This window comes from Rhinatrema bivittatum, chromosome 4 (assembly GCF_901001135.1).
Source record: "Rhinatrema bivittatum chromosome 4, aRhiBiv1.1, whole genome shotgun sequence".
In the NCBI taxonomy this organism is placed as follows: domain Eukaryota; kingdom Metazoa; phylum Chordata; class Amphibia; order Gymnophiona; family Rhinatrematidae; genus Rhinatrema; species Rhinatrema bivittatum.
The window spans coordinates 61,489,414-61,516,916 of NC_042618.1; the positions used below are offsets into that span (position 1 = coordinate 61,489,414).

Here is a 27,503-nt window from a genome sequence, read left to right on the forward strand (position 1 = left end):
GACAGCTTTGTTGTGTCTATTTTGGACTTGTTTACTGTGTTAATATTTATGTTTTTAAGGGATTCGCTTAGGATGACAGGGTTGGGATGAGCAGAATACAAGAATTTTTAAATAAAACAAACATTTCAATATCAAAAGGCCAAGATAAGATACAAGCACCCTATGGACTGAAGACATTACTTTTGTATCCAGCCACTGCAAGATAAGACTCTGATAAGTAAAACATTAACAATGCCACTGGGGAGATTTAGGTGAAAGAAAGACATGCACACTGCAAAAATAAAATGTTCTGGACACAGGATGAGCCTGTATCCTACATACCACATCAGCAGATTTTAAGAGAACAATCTCTTTAGTTAGAGATTTAGGTCACTAGCAGGCTAAACAAGGAAACAGCTGTAAGTACTATCCATACTACAGAACCAGAAAAACAGCAAAGTGTTTATAAGGCTGTAGCATCATAGCAGCAATGCTGCAGAAGAAAGCAGAGTGGGGATTTGAATGGTGTTAATTTCAACCCAAGAGGAGGCTTCATTCATGCCCAGCTGCCTGCAGCTGTGGAACTGATGCACCTTGATGTGGTTGCTGAGGGAGGTGAGAAAACGGGAAGGAAAATACTAAGAAATGGGTACACATGACTTTTATGTTTGCAGCTTTTGCTAGTGGATGTCAAGAAGTCATGTGACTGACAGTTAAACCTTCCATGTCAAATCCCCAGAAATACAGGGCATTAGCAAACTAAACACACACATTTAAATTTGAAAATTAAAAAAAAAAAAAAAAAAAACCACACCACACATTCCATCTCATAGTAGACATAGAAAAGGGTGACAACAAATGATAAAGGGGATGGAAAAGCTCCCTTATGAGAAAAGCTAAATTGATTAGGGTTCTTTAGCTTGGAAAGAGACAACTGAGGGGGGATATGATTGAAATTTATAAAATCATGAGTGGGGTGGAACAGGTAAATAGGGAGCAGTAATTCACCCTTTCAAACACTAGGATTAGGGGACACGCCATGAAACTAACCGACAGATTTAAAACATTGTAGGACGTATTTTTCACTCAGCGCACAATCTTGTTACCAGAGGATGTGGTCAAGGCAACAGTGGGGTTTAAAAGAGAATTGGATAAGTTCCTGAAGGAGAAAGTCCATAAACAATTAGCGGCCAAGTAGACGTGGGAAAGCCGGAGCTTATCCCTGGTAATGAGATAGAAGAAATAGATCAACTATTGGGGGATCTGCTGGGTACTTGTGACCAGAGCTGGCCACTGTTGCAGACCTTAGTCTGACCCAGCATGGCACTTTTTATGTTCTTATGACAGATCCAAAGATTTCAGTGAGCTACACTTAAGTCACACACAGGCCGATCTGGTGGAGCGCACTGTTAGCCCAGGTTTGGATGCGCGTTTGCAACGCGCTAGCTTTACCCCTTATACAGCAAGGGGTAATAAGGGGTAATAGCGCATCGAAAATGCGAGTCCAACCCCCCCAAAACTAATAGCGCCCGCAACATGCAAATGCATGTTGATGGCCCTATTAGTTATTCCCGCGCGATACAGAAAGTAAAATGTGCAGCCAAGCCGCACATTTTACTTTCAGAAATTAGCGCCTATCCAAAAGGTAGGCGCTAATTTCTCTCGGCACCGGGAAAGTGTACAGAAAAGCAGAAAAAACTGCTTTTCTGTACACCCTCTGACTTAATATCATAGCGATATTAAGTCGGAGGCCCCAAAAGTAAAAAAAAAAAAAAAAAAAAAAAAAAAATCGTCCCGCGGGTTGGAAGATGGATGCTCAATTATGCCGGTGTCTGTTTTCCGAACCCGTGGCTGTCAGCAGGTTTGAAAACTGACACCAGTAAAATTGAGCATCGGCTGTCAAACCTGCTGACAGCCGCCACTCCTGTCAAAAAGGAGGCGCTAGGGACACACTAGTGTCCCTAGCGCCTCCTTTTACCGCGGGCCCTAATTTGCATATGCCACCCTCCTGAATCGCGCACCCAGGAGAGTGGCCTGTGCACTCGCCGGCTCTCCCGCATGTTTTTCTGTATCGGCCTGACAACAAGTCTATAAAACAAAAATGGAACTGGAAACAAATGGTACAGCAGTCAGATAGCGCTGCCTGGGATAAGTAGCACTGATCTGAAAGTGCAGGTCAGATTTCCCATCTAAGCAATTATCCTGCCCCACAGAACTGCTCAGTTTATGTACACAGCAGCGGGACAATGGGAAACTTTAGTGTAACTATTCAACTGAATACCTTCAATCAAGCTTTCACTTAAAACACGGTTACAAAAGAAAGTTTAATGCATGGACTTTGCCATACAGGATTAATTTCAAAGAGAGAGAAGTAACAGCAACAAGCCCACAGTATTTTCTCAAAGAAAACTGTCATGTTAAGCACATTTTTCCTACAGTCTTAAAAAAGCATCCTTATTTAAAAGAAAATGTCTTTCATTGCACCTCTGCATGGAATTCTTATCATCAATAGTGGTATATCCATGCTAGGCTAGTAAAATATTTGATGACCTTTATTATGTTAAATTATAAGAAAAAGGTTTCATTGTTTGTTGCGTTTTTTAAGCTTCATTTTTCCCTTTAAATTACAAAACGTACAGGCTAAAACTTAAGCTATAAAAACAAAAAAAAAAAAGTTTATCCTATCCGGTATTTCAGCCCATCAGCCTCAGAAACACGCAGCGATTCCGAAGGTAATAAAATCTGTATAGTGCTGACATACCTTAATTTTTGCGGCACATTAGGACGCCAGTGTGCAAATGAGAAGCGACAAGTTTTACGTACTATTGACGGGGAATCCTGAAACAGTTGGTTTGCTAGGATATGCAAAATGACATTTTGGCTTTTTTTTTTTTTTTTTTTGCAGCGGGAGGGGGTAGTAGGTGACAGGTGTTTAACGTTGAAGATCTCAGGTTGTTTCTCAGCACACAGGGTGAAGAACAGGAAAGCAGGGAGGCCTTGCAAGGAAGAGAAAGGATGCCATGTCCTACTCAGGCCCAGAGAAAGCAAAGCCCGGGCACATTGGGGGACAACATAGGAGCTTCAGCCAGGTATGGACGCGCTATGGCAATGTTAGCGGTCAACATGCCTGCAGGTTAGCTTCCTACCTTCTATCCCTATTACAGCGTCATTTTTGTTCCCGATTCCCAGCAAGGGCCTTGTTTCTGCATAATCTGCCGTTAAATCAGCAGAGGGCCCAGGCTCTGCTTCCAGCACAGCCTTGAAGTATTCCAGACTAACCATTTGGTATCTCCAAACAGCACATGTGCCTCGATTATCTTATCATCTAATTCATGATCAAAGAAATGGAGGGGGGGGGGGGGCTGGTCAAATATCTGCCAGGAGGAGAGGCTGAAGAGGCTGGAAATCGTCTTAAAGGAAAGCAGAAAAGATTGTTTTGCTTCTGGCTTTGTCATTTTTTTTTTAAATTTTCTGTTTTTTTTGGTATTTTTAAACCAGGCAGGCACTAAGGGAGGAAAGGAACTGCAAACTCATTTCCAGGGAAAAACCGACACTGCAGCAGGACTAAATTAGATACTAGCAATTTATTAAAGGCACTCTCTCCACAGAAAGCTTAAGCTTACCTTATTTCTGTCCTCAGTCTGCCTTTTAAAATATTTTTTCCCCCAAGGCATTTTTTTTTAGAAAATTGTTTCCAAGTTTCTCTGAGCCTTTGGTCTTCAGCCTTGGAGTATACACGTTTTGTAAAATCACATATTTGTTTATTCATTCAGGCATTTATATGGTATTGTAAATTAGGGCATTGTACAACAAATCCCCTTCCCTGAAGGGTTTACTGTCCAAGTGGGTCCCTGAAACAATAAAAAGATGTGTGATTTGTCCAAGGTCACAGGGAGTGGCAGAAGCAAGGTCTGAACTCTAGTTTCCTATCCACTAGTGCAGGGCTTCCCAAACTTTTAGCCAATGTGATCCCAATTTAGCATTTGAAAATTCACACGACCCTCAGAGGAGAACCAAACCTATTAGCGGGGGTGTAGTTCGCCTCCAGCAATCCCTCCACTCACCATTCCTGCACTCCAACTGATCCCCTCTCTCAACCTCATCCCCTTCCAGAGGGCCCTCTCAACCTCTGCCCCTCCAGCTGATCCCCTCTTACACCCCCCCCCCATTTCCTCTTCCCTTCCCAGCCTCTCGCTCACCAGCTCCAGCTTTTTACATCCTTCCCACTGAACTTCTTACCTCCAAGCCATTTTTGTAACCCCAATTGATCATTTGTCATCCCTTTCCTCTCTCTTTTCTCACCCCCCCCCAGTTGATACTCTCACCCCTAGCTCCTCTCATGCATCCCCCCTCTTACCTTCCACAGCCAATCCCTCTCCCACTGATCCAACCCTCAAAACCCTTCCTGTACCTGATCCCTCCCTTCAAACAGCCCCCATCCAAACATCCCCTTGACTAGGATCAGCATCAACATTATCCTTTGGGCCTCAGGCAATAAGTGGATGACGCTAGTGGGAAGAGAGGGCAGGCTGATGATAGGGGCAAGGGGCAACATTTTCTCTTAGGTAAGCTCAGTGATGGGAGATTATAGCGAACAAGTGACAACCTGCACAGACCTGGCACACACTCTGCCCACTCTTCCCCAATTGCTGGTCCAATGCCCGATGTTGATCTGCAACTGGCAGCAACATTAGTAATGAAAATCAGCATAGGATCTGTGAGCCAGTAAAAGCCCACAGGCCCTGCAGTGGCCCCAGTCCCTCCTCACACATGGCTTCCTGTTAACATGGAAACTCAAGTGAGGGCGGGACCATTGAAGGACCCGAGAGTACATGCTAGCTCAAAGATCCCATGCTGATTCCCACTACTTCTACTGCTGGTGATGTCTGGAGAGGGCTGCGCTTTCAGGCACTTGTGACCCCGGTTGGAGGTTTTGAGATCTCGACCCACAGTTTGGGAAGCTCTGCACTAGTGCAATCACTAGGGGGGCCGATGCCATAAGACCCGCATTAAAACCCGTTTCCTAACGCGCACCCAGGAGCCATGTCTCCTGGGTGCCCTATGCAATATTTAAATGAGCTACTAAGGGTAAAACGACACACTAGGGAAGAATTATGCGTCCTAGCGCTCAAATGCATCGGTCACCCAGAATTGCAAAGGGCGCTCATTACAAGCATCCGTTTTAGCCCACTACAGGTCGTATCATGGAATGGCTTGATGGGAAAAAAAAAAAAATAAATAAATTCTGGATGCACAATAGCAAGGGGTGAAATCGGCCTGGAGCATGGCTATTGTGCAACCAGAATTTTTTTTCTTCATTCAAGCCATTGCGTTATACCATTATTCTCCGCAAGTAGCAGATTAAAGTATCACAATGATACTAAGTAGGAGGAACCAGAGAGGACAGTATTTTTTAAGTTTCTCCTGAGTCCTTGACTGCCTGTCTCTGTTCTGAGGCCCTGGTGGCAGAAGCAACCCCAGAGCACAGCGACAGCACAGAAAGCTTCTTCCCTGGGCCACAGTGACAGCTTCTCCTGGCAGCCCAGAGGAATAGGACCACCCGAGCCAGGATGGCAGATGTCACATTTTAGGAACCCAGGATTTTTCCACCCCTGAATGTATGTTCCCATAGCCTACCTGTCCTGAAATATTACGTTTATTTTCTCATACTGGCTAAAAGACAGGAACAGAGAGTAGGATTAAATGGACAATTTTCTCAGTGGAAGGGAGTGGGCAGTGGAGTGCCTCAGGGATCTGTATTGGGACCCTTACTTTTCAATATATTTATAAATGATCTGGAAAGAAATACGACAAGTGAGATAATCAGATTTGCAGATGACACAAAATTGTTCAGAGTAGTTAAATCACAAGCAGATTGTGATAAATTGCAGGAAGACCTTGTGAGACTGGGAAATTGGGCATCCAAATGGCAGATGAAATTTAATGTGGATAAGTGCAAGGTGATGCATATAGGGAAAACTAACCCATGCTATAATTACACAATGTTGGGTTCCATTTTAGGTGCTACAACCCAAGAAAGAGATCTAGGTGTCATAGTGGATAACACATTGAAATAGTCGGTGCAGTGTGCTGCGGCAGTCAAAAAAGCAAACAGAATGTTGGGAATTATTAGAAAAGGAATGATGAATAAAACGGAAAATGTCATAATGCCTCTGTATCGCTCCATGGTGAGGCCGCACCTTGAATACTGTGTACAATTCTGGTCGCCACATCTCAAAAAAGATATAATTGCGATGTAGAAGGTACAGAGAAGGGCAACCAAAATGATAAGGGGAATGGAACAACTCCCCTATGAAGAAAGGCTAAAGAGGTTAGGACTTTTCAGCTTGGAGAAGAGATGGCTGAGGGGGGATATGTTAGAGGTGTTTAAAATCATGAGAGGTCTAGAACGGGTAGATGTGAATCGGTTATTTACTCTTTCAGATAATAGAAAGACTAGGGGCACTCCATGAAGTTAGCATGGGGTACATTTAAAACTAATCGGAGAAAGTTCTTTTTTACTCAACGCACAATTAAACTCTGGAATTTGTTGCCAGAGGATGTGGTTAGTGCAGTTAGTATAGCGGTGTTTAAAAAAAGGATTGGAGGAGAAGTCCATTACCTGCTATTAAGTTCACTTAGGAAATAGCCACTGCCATTAGCAACAGTAGCATGGAATAGACTTAGTTTTTGGGTACTTGCCAGGTTCTTATGGCCTGGTTTGGCCTCTGTTGGAAACAGGATGCTGGGCTTGATGGACCCTTGGTCTGACCCAGTATGGCATGTTCTTATGTCTGCAGTTTGGGAGGGGGGGGGGGGGCGTTGTTTTCTGGTGGTGTTTGGTGTTTTTTTTGTATTTTTTTACAAAAAAGTCATTTTATACCTAGCATTTAAGTACAAGTTCTTGCTTTACAATCAGTTACAATCAGTTCCTTAAAGATATGGCTTCTTCTACACTACGAATTAATAAAAAGAGAAGCAGAGTGGTCCAAAACTCATACTTTCTAAATCTAAAGTCTTGTTTGCGAAGAGAATGGTCGTCCATGTGTGGGGACAATCAGAAGGACAGACAGGAAGACAAAGAAAAATATGCAGTGTGGCTAAAACATTTTGCCTTTTTATTTATTTATTTATTTATTGTTTTTTGTTATACCGAGTTTCATGATAGGCATCACACCAACCCAGTTTACAAATAACAAGGAGTGTAAAGCATAACGTAACGTAAAAAACAATATTTTCAATAAGAACCTTGAACTTTAAATACAGTGAATCAGAAAAAGGGAGAGGGAAAGTTACACAAAACAAGGAAAATAAACTTGGGATGGAAGGGGAGAAATTGAACAGCACAATATTTACATTTCAGCCTATTGATACATTAGAATAGCAAGTGAAAAAATAAGACTATGAAACGGTACATAGGTAATCAAATGAATAAATATGACACAGTTGTGAATGGTAATAGTATGATAAATATTCAGCAGGAATTAATGAGAGAGGGTTTGAGGTTGGTTGATTCGTGTTTACATTCCATTATTGCATACGAGTTAGTGCTAGTGAGAGGAGGTTTTATTCAAGGCTTGGAAATGCTTTTTTGAAAAGCCAAGTTTTTAGTCTTTTCCTAAATGTTAAAGAGCATGGCTCTTGTCTCAAATCAGGTGGGATCGAGTTCCAGAGAGCTGGACCTGCTGATGAGACTCAAGGATTTATGTTGGTAGGTTTTGGCCTTTGGAATTTGGAGTGACTCTTTGTAGTGTTCCCTGATAGGCCTGGCGGAGGTGAATTTTTTAAGTGGTATTTGTAGGTCGAGTTGCGTGTGTTGGTTGATAGTTTTGTAAATGATGTTAATGGTTTTGTACATGATTCTATAGTGGATCGGAAGCCAATGGAGGTTTTTGAGAATAGGTGAAATGTGGTCAATTTTCCTGGAATTTGTAAGGACTCTGGCTGCAGAGTTCTGAACCATTTGTAAAGGTTTGGTGTAAGAAGCTGGGAGGCCTAATAGTAATGAGTTGCAATAATCTAGTTTGGAAAAGATTATTGCTTGCAAGATTGTTCTGAAGTCCTGAGTGTGAAACAGCGGTTTTATTCTTTTCAGGATATGTAATTTGTAGAAGCAATCTTTGGTGGTTTGGTTAATGAATGTTTTGAGGTTGAGACGATTGTCTAGGATGGCTCCTAAGTCTCTTACGTGGGTTGTTTGAAGGAGTGTGGGTGGTTTAGGAAGTGTGTTATTGTTTTCCGGTGATATGAGCAGGAATTCTGTTTTCGAAGCATTGAGTACAAGGTTTAGACTGTTGAGGAGAAGTTTAATTTCTAATAGGCAACTGTCCCAGTATTCCATTGTTTTTGAGATTGATTCTTTTATAGGGATTACGATCTGTACGTCGTCTGCAAAAAGGAAATGTTTCAGGCTTAATTTTGTAAGTAGTTGGCAGAGTGGTAGCAGGTAGACATTGAAAAGGGTGGGTGAAAGTGATGATCCTTGCGGCACTCCTCTATTAGAAGGGTGGTATTGGGATTCTTTATTATGAATTTTGACTCTGTATCCTCTGTTTTCTAGAAATGTTTTGAACCAGTTTAGTGTGGCACCTGTTAAACCAATGTTTGCCAGCTGTTTTAGAAGAAGGGCGTGGTTGACGGTGTCAAAGGCCGCCGAGAAGTCAAGGAGGATTAGTAAATATGCTTGGCCTTTATCAATACCAGAGAGTAGGTAGTCCATGAGTGAAATTAGTAGCGTTTCGGTGCTTGCGGCTTTGCGAAAACCATATTGGTTTGGGGACAGAATACTGTGGTCCTCTAGGTAGTTGGATAGTTGGGTGTTTACCAGTTTTTCCATGATTTTAGCTATAAATGGTAGGTTGGAAATAGGGCGGAAGTTGTTGGGATCACATGCATTTAGATTTGGTTTTTTTAGCAGTGGCTTGATTGAGGCAGTTTTTAGGTCATCTGGGTAGATGCCATGTGATAAGGAGCAGTTTATAATATCTGCTAGGGTTTTTGCTATTGTGTCCGGGATAAGAAGAAGCATTTTGGTAGGGATTTGATCAAATGGGTGTGATGACGGTTTCATTCTTTTTAATACATTTTGTATCTCTGTGATTGTGATGGGTTCAAAGGCATTAAGCTGGATGTCTTTATTTTGGGGAAGATATGTGTTATCTGGAGACGTAGTGTTTGGAATCAGCTGATTAAGGAGATCCGATATTTTTTTGTTAAAATGAAGAGCCAATTCGTCTGCTTTAGTCTGGGCTTGTTTGGGTGGTATATCTGGAGTGATAGATTTAGTGAGGCTGGAAACGAAGGCGAATAGAGCTTTTGAGTCAAAGCTGAGATGATGAACCTTTCGGGCATAGTAGTCTCTTTTGATTTTCAATGTGGTACTTTTGTAAAGATGGAGTGATCGTTTGTAATCAGAGAGTGAGGCTGGTGAAGGGGCTTTGCGCCATTTTCTTTCTTTTTGCCGAAGTAATTGTTTGAGTTTTCATAGTTCATCATTATACCAGGGATGTCGTTTGGATGTATTAGCAGACCTTGTTTTGGTTGTCAGTGGGCAGAGAGTGTTTGCTATAGATTTTGTTATTTTGGACCAGGATTGGAGGGCAGTGTTCGGGGTAGATACTTCAATGAGTGGTAGATCCGAGGTTAGAGCTTTACTTAGATGTTCCGAGTTGCAAGGTTTTCTGTATAGGAAAGAGGGTCTTGAGTTGAGTTTGGAGTCTGATCGAGGTAAGGAAAAGCTGGTGGAGATTAGAGAGTGATCTGACCATGGGACTTTTTTGCAATTTGGTTGTTTTGTAAGAGAAATACCAGTGTTTGTAAAGAGTAGATCGAGCGTGTGGCCTGCTTTGTGGGTGGGTTTATTGATTTGTTGTCTGAATCCCATCGCTGACAGTGCGGTGAGGAGGGCTTCACAGTTTGTAGAGAGGGGAACTTTGTCAACATGTAAATTGAAGTCACCCAGGATTATAGCAGGGGAGTCAAGATTGAGATGCAGAGTTATGGTTTCGATGATAGGAGAGGAGTCTGACTCTAGTAAGCCTGGAGGGGCGTAGACTAGCAGGATTTGGAGTTGTTCTGATTTGAACAATCCTAGTTCTAGTTTAGTTACTGTACTGATGGGGTGGTGTGAGAACCTTAAGGATTTTTTTGCAGCTAGGAAGATACCCCCTCCTCTTTTTTTTTGTCTTGGGATGGAGAAGAAATCGTAAGTCTGCGTTGGTAATTGGTTAATGAGTGTGATGTCCGTGGATTTGAGCCATGTTTCTGTTATGGCGCAAACGTCTGGGGTTGTGTCCTGCAGTATGTCGTTGAGTATAAGAGTTTTGTTGGTGAGAGATTGGGCGTTGAATAGGATTATGGTGAATAGGGTGAGGCCTAGTAACTGTGTAGTGGGGGAAATCATGATTGGGATGAGTGATTTGTAGGTGCGTGGTCGGTAGTACATTATTGTTCAGGTTGGATCAGTGCTGGATGAGTGCTACTGGAGCTTGGATGTGCTGCTAGAGACTGGATGTGTGCTTCTGTAGCCTGGATGAGTGCTGCTAGAGATTGGATGCGTGCCTCTGGAGACTGGATGCGTGTTGCAGGAGACTGGATGAGTGCCTCTGGGGACGGGCTGAGTGCTGCAGGAGAGTTGTTTTTTGTGTTAATTTTTTATTTTTTTTTTTTACCACATGTGAGCTTTTTCTTACACTCCACAAATTAGTCTCCAATATCACTATAAACAAAAGTGTTTTCCCTACCATATTTGTCAAGATTTAAAAGACATTTTTCTCATTTCCTTTTCCCCCCTCGATTCCTAGGAAGAGGATAGCATAACCGGATTACGGCATATTTAAATCAGGCAGCGCAGTGACTGAAGGGTGGGGAAATGCTCAACTCCTGATGCTGGTAACATCAGGGCTGCAGTTCCAGAAACCCAAAAAGGGGTCCTGAATTCCTTGCACGAGCTTGATCATATATTGCACAAGTCAGAGCTGGGGGACTCTCTTAACTACTTAAGGGAGGACAATTTTCAAAGCCAGTTCTGGGGGGGGGGGGGGGTGCGAATAGTAACGTTCGCCTGTAAACTTCCTTCCCTCTATGTGGCTAAACATGTTTACATCAAGTGAAAAAAATTAATGTGTGCAGATAGCATTTTCAACTCCACATGCATTATTTTCTTTAAAAAAGTTCCCACAGGAAAAAGCATAGGTGCAAATGTCTGCACCCATAGGAAGTTTCAAAGAAAGCATGCATGTGCACTTTTCGCTTTGGAAAGAGGTGCAAAACCCAGAGCTAAAAAGCACCTACACTCTCTGTCCCATTGGGCAGAGCTGAAATAATTGCCCCTACAAATTCCTAATCAGCTATGCCAGACCTCAGAGCCATTAAGTACATAAGATTTGCTATACCAAGTCAGACCAATGGTCCATCAAGCCCAGTATTCTGTTGGTAGGATCCAAGGGGGTAAAAAGATTTTATGCTGATTATCCCAGTATGGAATACAATTGGAGTGGAGGAGTAGCCTAGTGGTTCGAACAGCAGGCTATGAACCAGGAGACCAGGATTCAAGTCCCTCTGTCACTCCTTGTGACCTTGGGCAAGTCACTTTACCCTCCATTGCCTCAGGTACAAACTTATAGGGTCATTCACTAAAGCTTTCACGGTGGCGCTATTCGATGCGAAAGCCGGCAGCGAAGACACCGCGGTGGTGCGAAGGCTGCGAGCTTTCGCAGGTCCGCCCCCCCCCCCTTCGCCCTGGATTCATCATTCAGCGATGAATGATGAATCCAGGCCTTAGATTGTAAGCCCTCTGAGGATAGAGAAATACCTACAGTACCTGAATGTAATCTGCTTTGAAATGCTGAAAAAAGTATGTTTATTTTCCAAACTCACCGAAAACCCATTGGCTATATATTTATTTTAAGTCTTGCATTGGAATGATTCACATCAAATAAAAATAAGTGTTAAGATGCAACCCCAGCCAGAAATCAAATCAATTATACACCCTTAACTTTTTTTAAAGACGCGTTTGACCAAGGCAAAATCCACCACAAAACAACCATGAAACCAGCTATAATGCCATTAAACCCCAGTAAGTTAGAGACCACAGAAGTTTCTTGCAAGATTCAAAGAACATATGCTGATCTCACAACCCCAAGGAATGCTTCTCTATGAAGCCATGCACTGAAGTTAAAAAAAAAAAAATGTCCACAGAAACAAATCAGACATTGCAACCTTATCTGGTTTGCTACTGTTGTAGGGTGTACGCTGTGTGGAGCAGGGCAATGGGGAAATTACCCCTTCGCTTCTACAGTTCTGTGGATTCCTTGGGTTGAAAATAGCAAATAAAGTGCGAGATTCCAGATCTCTACATTCCAGGCACAAGAGTTGCTTCCCAAAGTCACTCCCTAAAGGGTGAGAAAACCTGAAGGTTGGAATGAAAGCAATTCTGCCCAGTAGATTATTTGCATTCTGTTTGATCAACAGAAATACAGCCAACTATTTATCAATATCTAAGGTTTGGTCTTGGCATATTTAGGATTTGTCTTTAATGTACACCTTTTAGCAGTCTGCTTTAAGAACTGCTAATGAATGTTCAATTTATTTTTTTTAAAGACAAACAATGGTGTTTAATGATAGGATTTTACTCACCACTGCCTTCAATAACATTCAGAATATAAAACAGATGGGCCATGCTACCCTTGAAAGAAGTAAAGCAGAAAAGCATTTCCTAACCACCAAATTCCACTACACAGTTTTTATATGGCTTTAGTGGAAGAGTATGTCCTGGGATGGAAGAGACCACAAGAGTGACAGAGGATCCCACAAAAAGAAGCAGCAGCTTCTAGTGAGGGACTCTATTGTCAGGAGAATAAGAACATGCCATACTGGGTCAGACCAAGGGTCCATCAAGCTCAGCATCCTGTTTCCAACAGTGGCCAATCCAGGCCATAAGAACCTGGCAAGTACCCAAAAACTAAGTCTATTCCATGTTACCGTTGCTAGTAATAGCAGTGGCTATTTTCTAAAAGTCAACTTAATTAATAGCGGGTAATGGACTTCTCCTCCAAGAACTTATCCAATCCTTTTTTAAACACAGCTATACTAACTGCACTAACGACATCCTCTGGCAATAAATTCCAGAGTTTAATTGTGCGTTGAGTAAAAAAGAACTTTCTCTAATTAGTTTTAAATGTGCCACATGCTAACTTCATGGAGTGCCCCCTAGTCTTTCTATTATCCGAAAGAGTAAAAAACCTATTCACATCTACCCGTTCTAGACCTCTCATGATTTTAAACACCTCTATCATATCCCCCCTCAGCAGTCTCTTCTCCAAGCTGAAAAGTCCTAACCTCTTTAGTCTTTCCTCATAGGGGAGCTTTCCATTCCCCTTATCATTTTGGTAGCCCTTCTCTGTACCTTCTCCATCGCAATATCATCTTTTTTGAGATGCGGCGACCAGAATTGTAGACAGTATTCAAGGTGCGGTCTCACCATGGAGCGATACAGAGGCATTATGACATTTTCCGTTTTATTCACCATTCCCTTTCTAATAATTCCCAATATTCTGTTTGCTTTTTTGACTGCCGCAGCACACTGAACCAACGATTTCAATGTGTTATCCACTATGACGCCTAGAGCTCTTTCTTGGGTTGTAGCACCTAATATGGAACCTAATATTGTGTAACTATAGCATGGGTTATTTTCCCCTATATGCATCACCTTGCACTTATCCACATTAAATTTCATCTGCCATTTTGATGCCCAGTTTTCCAGTCTCACAAGGTCTTCCTGCAATTTAGAATGCACTATTAGACACAAAGGAACACAGACAGTGTTGTTAAGTGCCTACCAGATATCACAGTTAAAAGGAATACAGCAGGACAAGAGGGCGAGTGAGATGCCACTGACCACCTGCCAGCAAATGACTGGTTAGGAAATGTTTTGAAAAATCAGCTTAGAGTCCTGACTGTCATTGTGACCATCATCATCATCAAATGCCATCTTCAATACCAAAAGGTGGCAACTATGATGCACCAGTTGTCTCTACTCAGTTTCGCCCAGGTATCTAGATCCTGATTTTTTATTTTTTTTTTTAATGTAGGCCCAGACTGTACTCTGCTTTCCTGCCTTCCGGCTATGCCCATCAGATCTAAATTGGCTAATTAGCCACCAGAATCTGACAAATGGTCCACCTTTTCTAAAGCTTCTACATGTTTATGACAATGTGGAATCTACAGTACCTGAATGTAATCCGCTTTAAAGCGTCTGAAAAGAGGAATTTGACTCAAATAGATAATAAATAAAAGAAAATCACAAGATACTTTGCACCAGAAGCTTCAGTGCATACATGCACGCACAAGTGGCACAAGAGAAAGGCTGGAGCTATACAAAACTATTCAGAAGAGATGGGCTACAACAGTTTTTGAGCGGAGTGGCTAAGTTTGGGTTCTACATTGGCAGGAGATTAAAGTTCGGCCAATGCTGGCAAAATCAAGCTGGGCCCCTGCAAGTAACCAGGAGGAAAATCCCTAATGGTGGACACCCACAAACTTACCTGAAGATGACACGAAGATCAGGAAAGCGGGAAAGAATTCAAAACAGCTTCATCTGCTCTTCAACTAAGCGACAAAAGCAGGCTGATCTTTTAATAATTACTGTAAGTAAACTAAAGTCAATTACCAACACGTTCTTAACCTTCAATGGATTTAGGGCCTCTTTAAAATGAATCAACAATGATGAAATTGCAGGTGCTGTCTTACAAAAAAAAAAAAAGCCAGTACAAATTGTAGGACTAACGATGGGAAACAAGAGGAGGAAGGGCAGCAATGAAGAAGAGAATATGACATTCTCCAACTCAATTAAAAGAAAGGAGAATGAGAGCTCTTGCATCTCCCTTTGGACCAAATAAACTGGAGTTTTGCTCTCAACCTCTTTTTTTTTGGCCTAGAACCAAATGGACAATGCCAGCCTGGCCTTTGGGCTGAGATTGAGGACCTGTCCTGGCAGGGGGAGGGGTTACCACCCTATCACCCTCAACCGTGATGGGGACACAAACAGTGCTAAAGCAGGAATAAACCTCCCGGGGACCAAAAGGAGGAGGTTTTTAGCATTTGCGATAAACGTGCTTACCGCGACCATGGAAAACAGCACCTAATTAACGCACATTATGGGCCTGCACTTCACTTTCAATTTTCCTGGTCCATTTTGTTAGTTATTTTTAAAGTTTGGGTGAAATGTTTTCATTTTCGTGTCCACGGGCCCCTTCCTTTGTGCAAAAAAAAACAACTTTTTTTTCTGCAGCTAAGTAGGCATCTCGGTTACTTTTGCCACCATAGCCTGGCATATTTTGTAGTAGTTCTGGCGCCACGCTAACAGAGGGTAGAGAAGCTCACATCTTTTGATACTGTTGGCAGCAGCTTACTTGGACTCAAGAAGAGACCTTCATTTTCAGTTTTTTGTTTTTTTTTCTGGGAATTTCAATGTTATAACAAGAAGAAGAAAAAAAAGCATCAGTGGAAAAATAACTTTTCCGTTGATTTTGCTCCTGTTATAACAAAGTCATTTTTCCACTGATTTTTTTTTTTTTTGTTATAACACTGAAAAATCCCAGGAAAATTAAAAACGAAGGCCCCCTAGATATAAAGGCACACCCAGACCTAAATTAAGTTTCTGGTTAGTGCCCTGACAGATGAGTATGGCAAATTCCCACATTTCAGAAAGCCGCTGTGATCATTTTCAACAGCTAAGTAGGAATTACTGATTCCAAACGAAATGGCTGCACAGCTTTAGTAAAGAGATATCGGTAGGTAACGATTTCCATTTTGGACCTCCAACCCCGGCTTCAGCATTGTTAGCTGATGAGCTGGTGCACAGCACCGAGTCGGTGTTTACCTTCACAAACGCGAGTCTTGAATTTGTCTGAGGTCTCACTCTACTAATAAGCATCTTGTTCACTTGTTTCAGAAGGAAAACCCTAGAGTTATATATTATGCAACATGTAAATCCAGAAATAATTCTAAGGTGTTTGGTCTCGTCAGACAAGTAGACTCGTGTTTTTTTTTCCCCTTTACCACCTGGCATGTACTTAAATTTTGCTTTCCACAGTCCAATGCTTTACATATTTTCCAACAGATTCACTGCATAAATACTGTCTAATTTTCCCTACTTGCACACATACAGTTCATGTGAAATTAATTTTCTCTTCACAACAAAGAGCTTGAATATATTGTATTGTCTAGTGGGTAAAACAGGAGAAAGAAAGATCAAAAAACCAAAAAAAAGTGCTCTATAATAAGAGCCTGCCACTGTGTTTTTCGTGCCTCTATCCTTCTACTTCCCCGGTCAACGCGCACCTTGAACCTGGATCCTGACACCCTCCCCTTCAGCACAGCAGAAGGACTTCTTGCTTCTAATGGCTTGGCCTTCTGTCTCATTCTGACACTGCCTAGTGGTGCAAAGTTTGAACACCCCCATACCCGGATTTGTGTCCCCCCCGCCCCATGTGCAAACCCTGTTTGGCAAGATGCAGCTTTGCAACAACTTCTGAAACGAAAAATCTCACTCTCTGGAGAGAGCATCACCAAAAAGAAACGGTCAGAGCTTTACCTGCAAAATCTTGTTGCCTTTCAAACATCAGAGCATGCAGCCAGACAGCTAGAACCTGCCAACTGAATCTAGTAATTTAAAAAAATGTGGAGCCTGCATAAATAATCACAAATTGCTTATCCATTTCTTCCACTTATATGGCAAAAAAAAAAAAAAAAAAGTCAAACACATGGTTAAGAGGGTGGCATCAGCAAAAGGAAGAAAACCCACACATATAACCTGCGAGACATTACTTGTTCCCTGCGCGTCAGTTCAAATGAAACAAAAGGTAAAAGGAAAAAAAAAACCAACCAAACAAACCAGGTAAAGTAAGAGACGGCCTCCTCCCTAACTGTGCGCCTGGCAGAGCTTCAGCTGCTGTGTGGTCTCCAGACCCGCCCCCAGCAGTTGGCACCTAGATCAACAGTCCACTGGCAGGGGTAACCCTAACAACCACAATCCTAGGCAGACGCTCGCCCAGACCCAGGTGGAGTGTGTGTGTGTGTGTACACAGCGCTCTCATAGATCTGGAGAAAACAGGAGTCTCTCAAAAAATAAATAAATAAAAAAATAAATGGCCTAAGAAGATGTATTTTACCCTAAGTAGTGTGAGCATTAGAGGCAAATGCTAAAGTTTCCACCAGCAGACAAAAGCCAGTTATTGCTCATTTCTTTCTTTGTGGTTATGTAAGTCACATGAATTTGCATTTAAGGTTGGTAAAAACGCACATAAGCACATGGAGAAGAATCAGAGGGTCAGTGGTCACAACACACACACTGCTGTGAAAATCTGATCATCCTGTCAATGCCTCCAAAGTGACTTTTATATAACAAATTCTCATCTCCCATCACAATCAGTTACTGGAAAGAGCACAAAACATAAAAACGTGTAACTCGCTGTACTAGCTCCCCAAAAAAAGCATTTGGCAGTAATGCCTTTTGAACTGGTAATGATGTATTGGCTGTTTAATTTCCACAAAGTCTCTCATGGCATTCTGCAATGTAATTATACTAAGAACTTTAATGACAGAAGTTCTTTGAAGTTATTTGCAAACCTATTTTGTCAAAAGGCAATGGTCACTTTACCTAGTTAACACAAGAGTAACACAATCACTGAGCTCCCCTTTCATCTTCTAAATTCAATTAGCAAAAAAAAAAAAAAAAAGCTGATTGTGAACAGATCTGGTATTTTATCATCATGATCACAGGCGACTGACATTCATTGAATTATTTAATTGTGAAAAGGTTGTTGCCCAAGTGAATGTATTAATTTTGCATTTCATTCAGACAATTCTATGCATCGTCAGGCTCTTTGTTAAGAGAGGGGGTCTGGCTGCTTATACACAAGGACAAGCAGACGCCACATCAGTGATGCAGCTGCAGTTCTGTGAAATGAATTTGAATGCATTGATCCCGGTAGCAGAACAGATGGGAGATCATCCCCCCTTGTCTCAAAATTAAGCACTAAGAACGTGCGTGTATGTGGGGAGAAGGGAGGAAGGAGTGGAGGAGACTATTTGTTTCTGATTTTCAGCAAAATTTCTTTTGGACATTTTCCAGTAATAAATTTGAAAGCAAATACCCTTTACATACAGGAATCATGGGAGCTGTCCTGTTTCTGGTCCCACCCATAACCTGAATGACTGGTTTAGTATTTACCTCCTCTCTCTCTGCTCCTGTAGATCAGTCACCACTGAAACCTCACAGGCTGCCGATCAAATACTAAGATCTTCCTTCTCAGACATGCAACACAGCCCAGCAACAAAAGCAAAACAGTTTCTCTTACCTGAGCAATTCATGCATCATTTCAACCAGCTCTAGACTTCCAGCCACAACAGGATCTAGTTCACCAATTTCCTTGCAAGCCGCTGTAAACTAAAGCTAGCAAATGACATCATCCCCCTCTTGTCCGATACAATAGAGGATTATGCATAAACACCATCTTTAAAAAAAAAAAAAAAAGAGTGCAGTGCATCGTGGGAATTGTATTTCTCACTATTATAAAATGAACATTGTTGGATTTGTATAAAAATACCTCACTGATTCATCAACTACAAAAGTAAAGAGTAGCTCAATTATTCCATTTTATAATCTTTCTTCAGCAGATGTGTAGACATTGGCTAAAGACCTTTTTCTTATGGATACACTCCTTCTTACCCCCTTTTCTGCTGTAGCCCTGCTGCACTTTGATGAGTGTAGTTTCTGCTTGCGGAGGGTTCTAAAGGGTTTGGCAACTATATCACCTTCCTTCACTTAGATTTACAGTGGTGGTCATGCTTAAGGAAGAAGAAGAAGAATTTTCAAAAACTTGAACAACAGTAATATAGGAACTAAATATATTCAGAATAATTACTTATTAAGTAATGCTGCCTTGTAAAGCCCTTTGTTCATATTTGTGTTTGTATATGTAATTTTTCTATTGAACAAAAAAATTAGGGAATAACTAGTATACAATCAAATGTAAAAAATAACTAGCTATATATTTGCTGCTGAAAACCAACTTGAATCTCCAATATAATTATCACTGTCTAAAATAATTGAACTTTATTTCTCTCAATATAACAACTATTTTTATTTCAGAGAAAAGACCTCAGTATTGGCAAGAGATCTGAAAATACGAAAGTGACTCGCAAACCTGTCCTATTGACCCCACAGCTTTTCGGTTTTTCAGGTTGTGCACAATGAATATGCATTGGGTCTCCAATGTATGCAAAAATATCCACACATATTCATTGTGGATATCCTGAAAACCCGAAAGGCTGTGGGGGTTCATAGGAAAAATTAGGAAAGACCTGACCTAGGGCTCAAACCAAAAGAATTAACAGCGCCAAGAAACAGGTGAACCGGAATGGTTAAGAATCCAGTTAGTATTACTGAGGCTTTAATCTGATCTTCCCCAACCCCACTGCAAAAATAGTGCAGAGAAGGCCCAGACATGAAAAGTGTTCTGGTTGATTAAAACCGAATATAGCAATTCAAACTACAAAATCCTGAGTTTCTGAAATGACTCAGCTTCACAACAGTACTACATAAAAAAAAAAGATGAACCTGATGGAAAAGGCTGAGAGATACAACACACTTAAAAGCTGCCAGTGAGGGTGGAAGCAGCAGAACAGGGTCTGTTCTCCACGACAATGTAATCCTTTCACCTCCATAAAGGGAACTTTGAAAGGGAAGTGTGTGCCCTGCTCTGGGACTGCCTTGACTTTGTCTCCATGCGCATGAACAGTCATGGGCCCTGTCTGTCCAGTGCCATTGGTGTGGTGTACTCACAGAGCATCATCAGGCCACCACCCATCACCTGGAACGCCAAAGGAGGCAACGGTCTCCCTCAAAAAGTCAATAGAGGATTAAGAATGTGTGACCTCAACTCAAAAACGCTAGATGAACCGTCACGGGTAAAGAGGTGGATTTCTCCCTCACTGAATCACTAATCACTTGAGGAAAGGTCAGCGTCAAAACTCTCTCTCTCAGGACAGTGCAAGAAACATAATAAAGCAGTATGATGCTGAGGATCAAACATCTTGAAGAAAAAAGTACAATCCTAAGTTGGTTTACGTCATCTCCTGTTTTTGGTCCTCTGAGGTTCCAGGTAGATATGCACATAAGTTTCCATACGCAGGCCCCTACCTTTTTTTTTTTTTTTTTATCTCATCCACTCCTTTGCCCCCTATTCCCGCTCTTAGCTCTGCCTCCTATATTTGTGCAAGCATACGTCACCTCTTCCAGTTTGGGTTTCACTGCTAGTAGGTTATTCTAGGCACGTATCATCCTCTCCATCAAGAAATATTTTCTCAGAGCTTCCCTTCTCTTCAACTTCATATCATCGCCCCTTGCCCCTCAATTTCTTTTTCTAAAGAAAACTGCACCTTCATGTACCCTAACAAAGCCTGCTAAATACTGGAATGTTTCTATCATATTCCCCCTCCCGCACCCCCAGTGAGTACATTCTGACTGTTGTAAAAGTACATTGCAGGCCCTGTACCATTTTCCGAGCCCTTTTCTTAGCCACTTACATCCTTATGATCCCTTTATAAGGTTACAGCCTCCAAAACAGATCACAATACTCAAGCTGGGATTTCACTAGTGACATATACAAGGACAATGCCACTTCCTTTTTCCTGCTGGTGACAATACTTTATGCACCCAAGTACACCCACTGGGACTTTGCAGCAGATACTTCAGGAGCTGAATCATGGCTCACACTTCTATATGGTGAAGACAAAAAAAGGAGACCAAGAAGCAGGTAACCTTGTCTTTAAAGAATCTGGAAAGTATCTGGAGGATACTACTTGTACCTTTGTCTCCAGTAGGTTGGACAAACCCAAAGGTTAGTCTGAACTCTAAATAATACTACATCTGATGCTTGGACTAATCTATGATTTTCTTCAGGCAAATAATGTTTATTATTATTAATATTATTGTGTTGCCTAATTTGTTAGCATTTCACTGTCTCTTCATTCTGGCCAGGTGGACGGCTATACTGTTCCCCATCACACACTGAATTTCTATCCATAGAGATTCCACATTGCATTGTGTCTCCTACAGGACTTCTATCTTGTTTTATTCTACACAACCAGGTGCACATTTGATTGTATAATATACCCATATGGACAATATACGTCACATATCAGTGTGTAAGGGAGACAGCATTATGAATGTGGCATGGAAGAGTTATGTCTGCCATGAGAGCATTGATGTCAATACATGCTTTTTTTAACCAGCTTCATTTTAATTGGCATTGTGTGACAATGTGAGATTTCAATTACTCAATGTTAATTAGATAAATGTCTCATCAGGACATATTAGGGAGGTAAAGTTTCTAGATGCCATAGATGACTGCTTCATGGAGCATTTCACAGAACAGACAAGAAGGGAGGACTACTCAATATCTAATCCTCACTGCAACATAGGATCTGGTGTAAGAAATAACAGCATAGGGCTACTTAACAACAGAGATCATAATGTAATAGAATTTAACAATCACTGAAGGGAGGACGTTAAGGAAAACTACTAAAATTAGGAAATTAGTTAGACTACTACTAAAAGGAACAGTTGCAAAAGTTAAAAGTTTGCATGTGATGTGGACACTATTTAAAAATACCATCTTGGAAGCCCAGATTAAATGCATTCTATGCATCAAAAAAAAGGTGGAAAGAAGACCAAATGACTGCCAGCATGGTTAAATGGCAAGCTAAAAGCTTATTTTGACTGGTAAGCAATCTGGTGTTCTCTTCCAAGACTTTCTATCTGTAATAAATATTGAGAATTAATGTATAAATGACATCATATTTTCAGATATCCTATTTATTTCACAAAATTCAGTGTGTTCTGCCCACGATATTGGCAGGGTTGTGGAAGGGATGCCTCATACTTGCACATGTGATGGGACTGTAGTATTGTTGAAAATGTTTGCTCTAAAGTTCATAGATATATTCAATTGATCACTAACCAACAGCTTGATTTTTCAGTCAGATTGTGTTTATTGAATAGATGGGACCAGATTAAGTGGGTGGGTGCGACCACAAGTGCTAGTCTCTCACATGTTAAATGCTGCATGACTGATGATAGCCTCTTTTTGGAAATCTATGCCTATTATTATAAAATGACACTGGCAGATATTGCTACCATGAAGAGACTTACTTCCTTGTTGAAAGGCAAAATAGACTGATATGATCAACAATGGGTTCTTTACTGGAGATGGAACAGGACATCTTTCAAAAACTAAAGTTGGATTCAAACAAAGAAAACAGGAGAGAGCATAAGCTCTAGAAAGTCCAATGCAAAGCATTAATAAGGCAAACCAAACAAGAATTTCTAAAGAAGCTTTTTTTTTCTATCTACTTATCAGCATGTAACAAGAAGCAGTGTGATTACAATAATGTTGCAGATAAGATCATATCAAAATATAGTAACGCATAATAAGAAAATGTCACCGAGAAACAAGCAGAATGTACCCTTAACATGCACAAGGAATATCTAGAATAAAAACAAATACACAAAAGAAAAAGAATATTTGAGGTCATCAATACAAATAGAAAGAGAGTTCAAATAGTGGTTTTGGCTTTAATAGCCTCTTACCAGAATTGCAAAAACTCAAAATAAAACTTCTTAAAGTATATTTGAAGCAAGAAGCCTGGGAGGGAGTCAGGTGGGCCACTAAATGACAGAGGAAGAAGTGGTGGCACTCAGAAAAGGAAAGACCATACTAGAAAAACTAAATGAATTCTTTGCTTCAGTGTTTAGTGGGGAGGTTGTTGGGGAGATAACTACACTGGTAACATTCTTTGCGGGAGATGATTCAGAGGAATTGAATCAAAACAAAGTGAACCAGGAGAATGTAACAGAGCAAACTGACAAACTAAAAAATAATAAAATTACCAGGACAGGATGGTATACACTCCAGAATTTTGAAAGAAGTAAAAAATGAAACTGAAGATTTTTACTATAAACTACTCATTCAAATCATTTACGGTACCTGAGGATGGGAGGGTAGCCAAAGCAACACCCATTTTTAAAAAGGATGCCAGGAAATGATCCAGGAAATACAGTCTGATGTTGCTGCCAGGCAAAATGTAGAAGCTATTCTGAAAGCCAAAATTACTAGCCATCTGGATAAACACAGACTAATGGGGTAGAGCACTACATAACATTAGCAAAGAAAAAATCCTGATTTACAAGTCTATCAGAGGGGATAAGAAACATATTGACAAGGGTGAGTGGGTTGATATAGTTTATCTGTATTTTCAGAAGGCATTTCACAAAGTCTGTAGATTTGTAACTGGTCAAAAGATAGGAGACAGAGAATAAGACTGAATGATAATTTCTCTCAGTGCAGAAAAGTAAATAGTGGAGTGCCCCAGGGATCTATACTGAAACCGGTGCTTTTTATTATATTTATAAATAATCTGGAAAAGAGAGAGTGAAGTGATCAAATTTACAGATGGCACCAAATTATTCAACACTGTTTGACTGCAAGCAGATTCAGGCCAATGCAATACAGTGCACTCAGGCTTGCGCACAGGTTAACCCGTGGCTGGACACGCATTCATAACCCCTGATGCAATAAGGGGGTCAGCGTATCAAACGCGCATCCAAACCAGCAAGTAGCTAACAGCGTTCTTCGCATGTAAATGTCATGCTGATGAGGCTATTAGCTAGTAAAAAATTACCGTGCCCGACGCACACATTTTAACCCTCAAAAATTAGCACCAGCCCCGGAGCTTGTGTTAAGTCTTGAGGAGCCCCAAAAGTTTAACAGAAAAGCAGATAATACTGTTTTCTGTTGTTCTTCCAAGTTAATATAGTCGTGATATTACGTCCAAGGAACCTCAGAAAGCAGCAATATGGAAAAAAACATTTTTTTTTAAATGTCTTGACAGCACTTAGGTTTGAAAATGGACACCTGTAAAATTGAGCATCCGTTTTCCTAACCTGGGCAGAACCACTTCTCCTGGGCACCAGATACAAAGGAGGTGCTAGGGACGCACAATTTCCCCTAGCACTTACTTTTTAATGCAGCAGCTCATTAGCATACTGCATCCTGCACCCGGGAGAGGTGGATGGGCACATGTTAGGACAGCGGGCGCTCAATTGTGAGCGCCCGTTTTTTGCTCGTCCATATTGCATTGGCCTGATTGTGAGAAATTGCAAGAGGACCTTGTGAGTCTGGAGGATGGTGTGTTTAAATGGCAAATGAAATGTAATGTGGGCAAGTGCAAATTGATGCATTTCATAATGCCTCTGTATTGATCCAAGCTGTGATTGCACCTTAAGTACTGTGTGCATCCCATCTTAAAAAAAAGATATAGTGGAATTAGAAAAGGTACAGAGAAGGCCAACCAAAATGGTAAAGGGGATGGAACATCTCCCCTATGAAGAAAGGCTAAATAGGTTAGAGCTCTTTAGTCTGGAAAAAAGAGACAGCTAAGAGGAGAATATGAAAGAGGTCTATAAAATCTTGAGTGAGGTAGAATGGGTAAAAGGTAACTTATTTACCCTTTCAAACAGTACTATGTCTGGGGGACAATCCATGAAGCTAACAGGTAGTGCATTTAAAACTAATCGGAGAAAGTATTTTTTCACTCAATACACATTAATCTGTGGAATTTGTTGCCAGAGGATGTGGTGAAAGCAGTTAGTGTAAAAAGGATTTTGCCAAATTCCTGGAGAAAAAAAATCCATAAACCACTATTTAGCCATGTAGACTTGTGAAAGCCATTGCTTATCCCTGGTGATGAGCAGGAAGGATAGGATCTATTCTTTGGGATGCCATTGGGTACTTGTGATCTAGAATGGCCACTGTTGGAGACAGAACGCTGATCTTTTGTCTGACTCAGTATGGCATTTCTTGTGTTCCTTATGCTTAGGGATGCAAAAGTTTCTCTCACAAGAGAAAAGCTCAGCAGCTCACATACTTAAGTGAACATTATTTCTTTCATAATGATTCTGTAATTGATGTGCTTTAGTCTATATTTTTCCACTAGAATTACACACGTAATCATAAGCCAAGAAATTGCAATTTACAATTTCTGTCAAGTAAGCTTAGGGCTGCTGCAGCGCAGATCGTGACAAACATATGTATATCTATTCTCTCTCTTAAAGCATGTTTGTTTTTACAACACGTTACAAATCGTAATTGCCCGATAATGGAATAACCCACCGCGCAACAATATAGAAACTCTTCTGAGACCAGCAACGTAACGAGATGTATTAAAATAATATGAACACTGGGCTACAGAGCTGACTAGTACATGGCAACTAATACGGGCTATATTCCCCGCACAACTTCTAATAATCTGTCCCAGCAAACCATTATGTTTATTTCAAATGTCAGACACTTTAGATTTATTTTCATTTTTATTAAAATAGCGATAGCACGTTTCCTTAACAATAGACCACCACCAACACAGAGCTTCACTTCCATGCCTTAAACTCTAAAGAAAGCATCTGTTCACGGTAAGTCCGTTTAACATATTCCTCCCCTTCCCTCGGCCAATATTAATCTAATAACACACTGCGAAGAGTCAATACATAAAGTATTGTTTTGCCTTTCACGCCCTACAGTCCTCGATTCACCAGCTCCTTTGTTATGTTAAACCCACCTCTGGCTGCCGATACACAGAGCAGAGATGCAGCTGCCGCTCAATGGGACGGGGGTTGGAATCTATTGACCCCCGCGAACCTGCACAGCCGTCCCCGCGCTCCACGGCTGGGCAAGCGAGTCTCCCTCCCCATTTCCTCCGTGGCGAGCGAAAGGCGCCCTTCTCCCCGCCGCGGCGGTCCCCGAGCCCGGCCGGCCGGCCGGCCCGCCTCCTCGGGGACGCAGGTAACCAGGGCGAACTCACCTTGCAGCTGAGCCGCGCGCCATGGTGCTTGCTCCGGAGCCGCCCTGCTGCAGCCCGCCCGCCTGCCTTCCCTCGTCCTGTCCGGCTCTCCTCTAGCGCCGCTCCCTCTAGCGCAGCCCCAGAGCCCGGACTGTGCGAGCGCCTTGGCCCCGCCCCGCGGTGGCCCAGCGTCACTTCCTGCCCTCTTCCTCCTCCTCCTCCTCCCTCCCCCGCCCCACGCGGCCGAGCACAGGCTGATACTGCACCCACCGGGGGATTCGCGGAGGTGCGGCGACGGTGCAGATACGGGAGTAGGGATACTGACCTTGGGGTGTGTTTGCTTCCTATATATTTCATTTCTGATTTGCCTTTTTTATGCATCCTGTTTAGCTTTATCACCTGAAGCGCTTTTATTTCTTCCACTGTATGTCTCATTTTTATTTATTTTTTTGTTTGCATCCTCTTTGTCCCAACTAAAATAGCCTTTTTCAGATTGTTTCTTCCAACTTTGTGCCTAACTTGTCAGATTGCCATCGTCTTTCCTTTTATAACAATACTTTAAGAATTCTCTCTCTTAATCTTGGGTGGAATACGCGCTTTAGCCCAGAGACCTCTTTACTCGTATGCAGTGTTAATTTAAATTTTAATTACTTCAAGTGTTCACCGTCCTCTGTGCTAGATATACGGTCAGCGCTCAAGAAAGTAGTGATACTCTTTGATCTCTCAGCTCCCTGGACAAGGACCCTGCCATAAAAAATGTTCTGCACGAAATATAGTGCCTTTGCTTTATCTTTATCTAGAATAGGTTCTGCTTGTGGAGCAAAAACTGCAAATCTTTCTTATGATATTTGTAATGCATTAGTGATGCTGAACTTTACCAGCAACCTGACAAACACATTTGGAGCAGCTGTTTGGCAAATCTCTGAGCACATTGTACTTTTTAACTGCAAAGGGGGCACACTCATTTGTAAGTACTTCACCTGTATGCTAATCATGCTCTTTGCAAACCTATGAAAAGCTCTGTAACAAAATAGTGTAGATTATTATGTAAAGGACCTTTACTGGCACTGAGTGAACTTACAGGTTTTATAGGTGACCAATCCAGGTATTATTAATATCCAATATTCACTATTTATTCTAGAGCTACACACAAAGGGGCGGAGAGGGGGGTCCTATTACCCCACATTCCCACCCCTGGCTCGTGTCCTACACAATCAATCTGGCGCTTCAAGGTAGAGCGGAGAGGCTGAGACAAGATGTTTAAAAATATAAACCCTGGAATGTTGGATCTTTATTGTTAAAGTTCATAGTAATAATATGACAAATATGTAACTGATGATTTACTTCACATAATTTATTTGTAAACTAGTTTAATCATTCATTTGTAAAACGCTGTTGCTAGACCTTTCATTAATTGTGAACCGATGTGATGTTACTAAACGAATGTATATAAAAGTGACATAAATAATTAAAAACTTTCACAAGTTATTTATTAAATGAAATTGATTTTTATTCTTCAGGAACCTCTCTTTGCTTCCACCTAAAAGAACTGGCAGTGTTACTGAAAAGGGACCCGGCTTTTGCTTCCCGTGCCAGCTGGGGCTGGAGATGCCGCTTTGTTAGCG

General features: G+C 41.4%; 1 protein-coding gene across 2 annotated transcripts in view; it reads right to left on the bottom strand.

Annotated features, from left to right (window-relative positions):
* Positions 1–26,031, bottom strand: part of DAAM1 (dishevelled associated activator of morphogenesis 1) — a 323,492-nt gene extending 297,461 nt beyond the window's left edge. For both annotated transcript variants that reach the window (XM_029598202.1, XM_029598200.1), the window contains exon 1: positions 25,900–26,031. The gene's annotated coding sequence lies outside the window, so the exon portion shown is untranslated. The remainder of the gene's footprint in view (positions 1–25,899) is intronic.
* Positions 26,032–27,503: the final 1,472 nt, after the last annotated feature.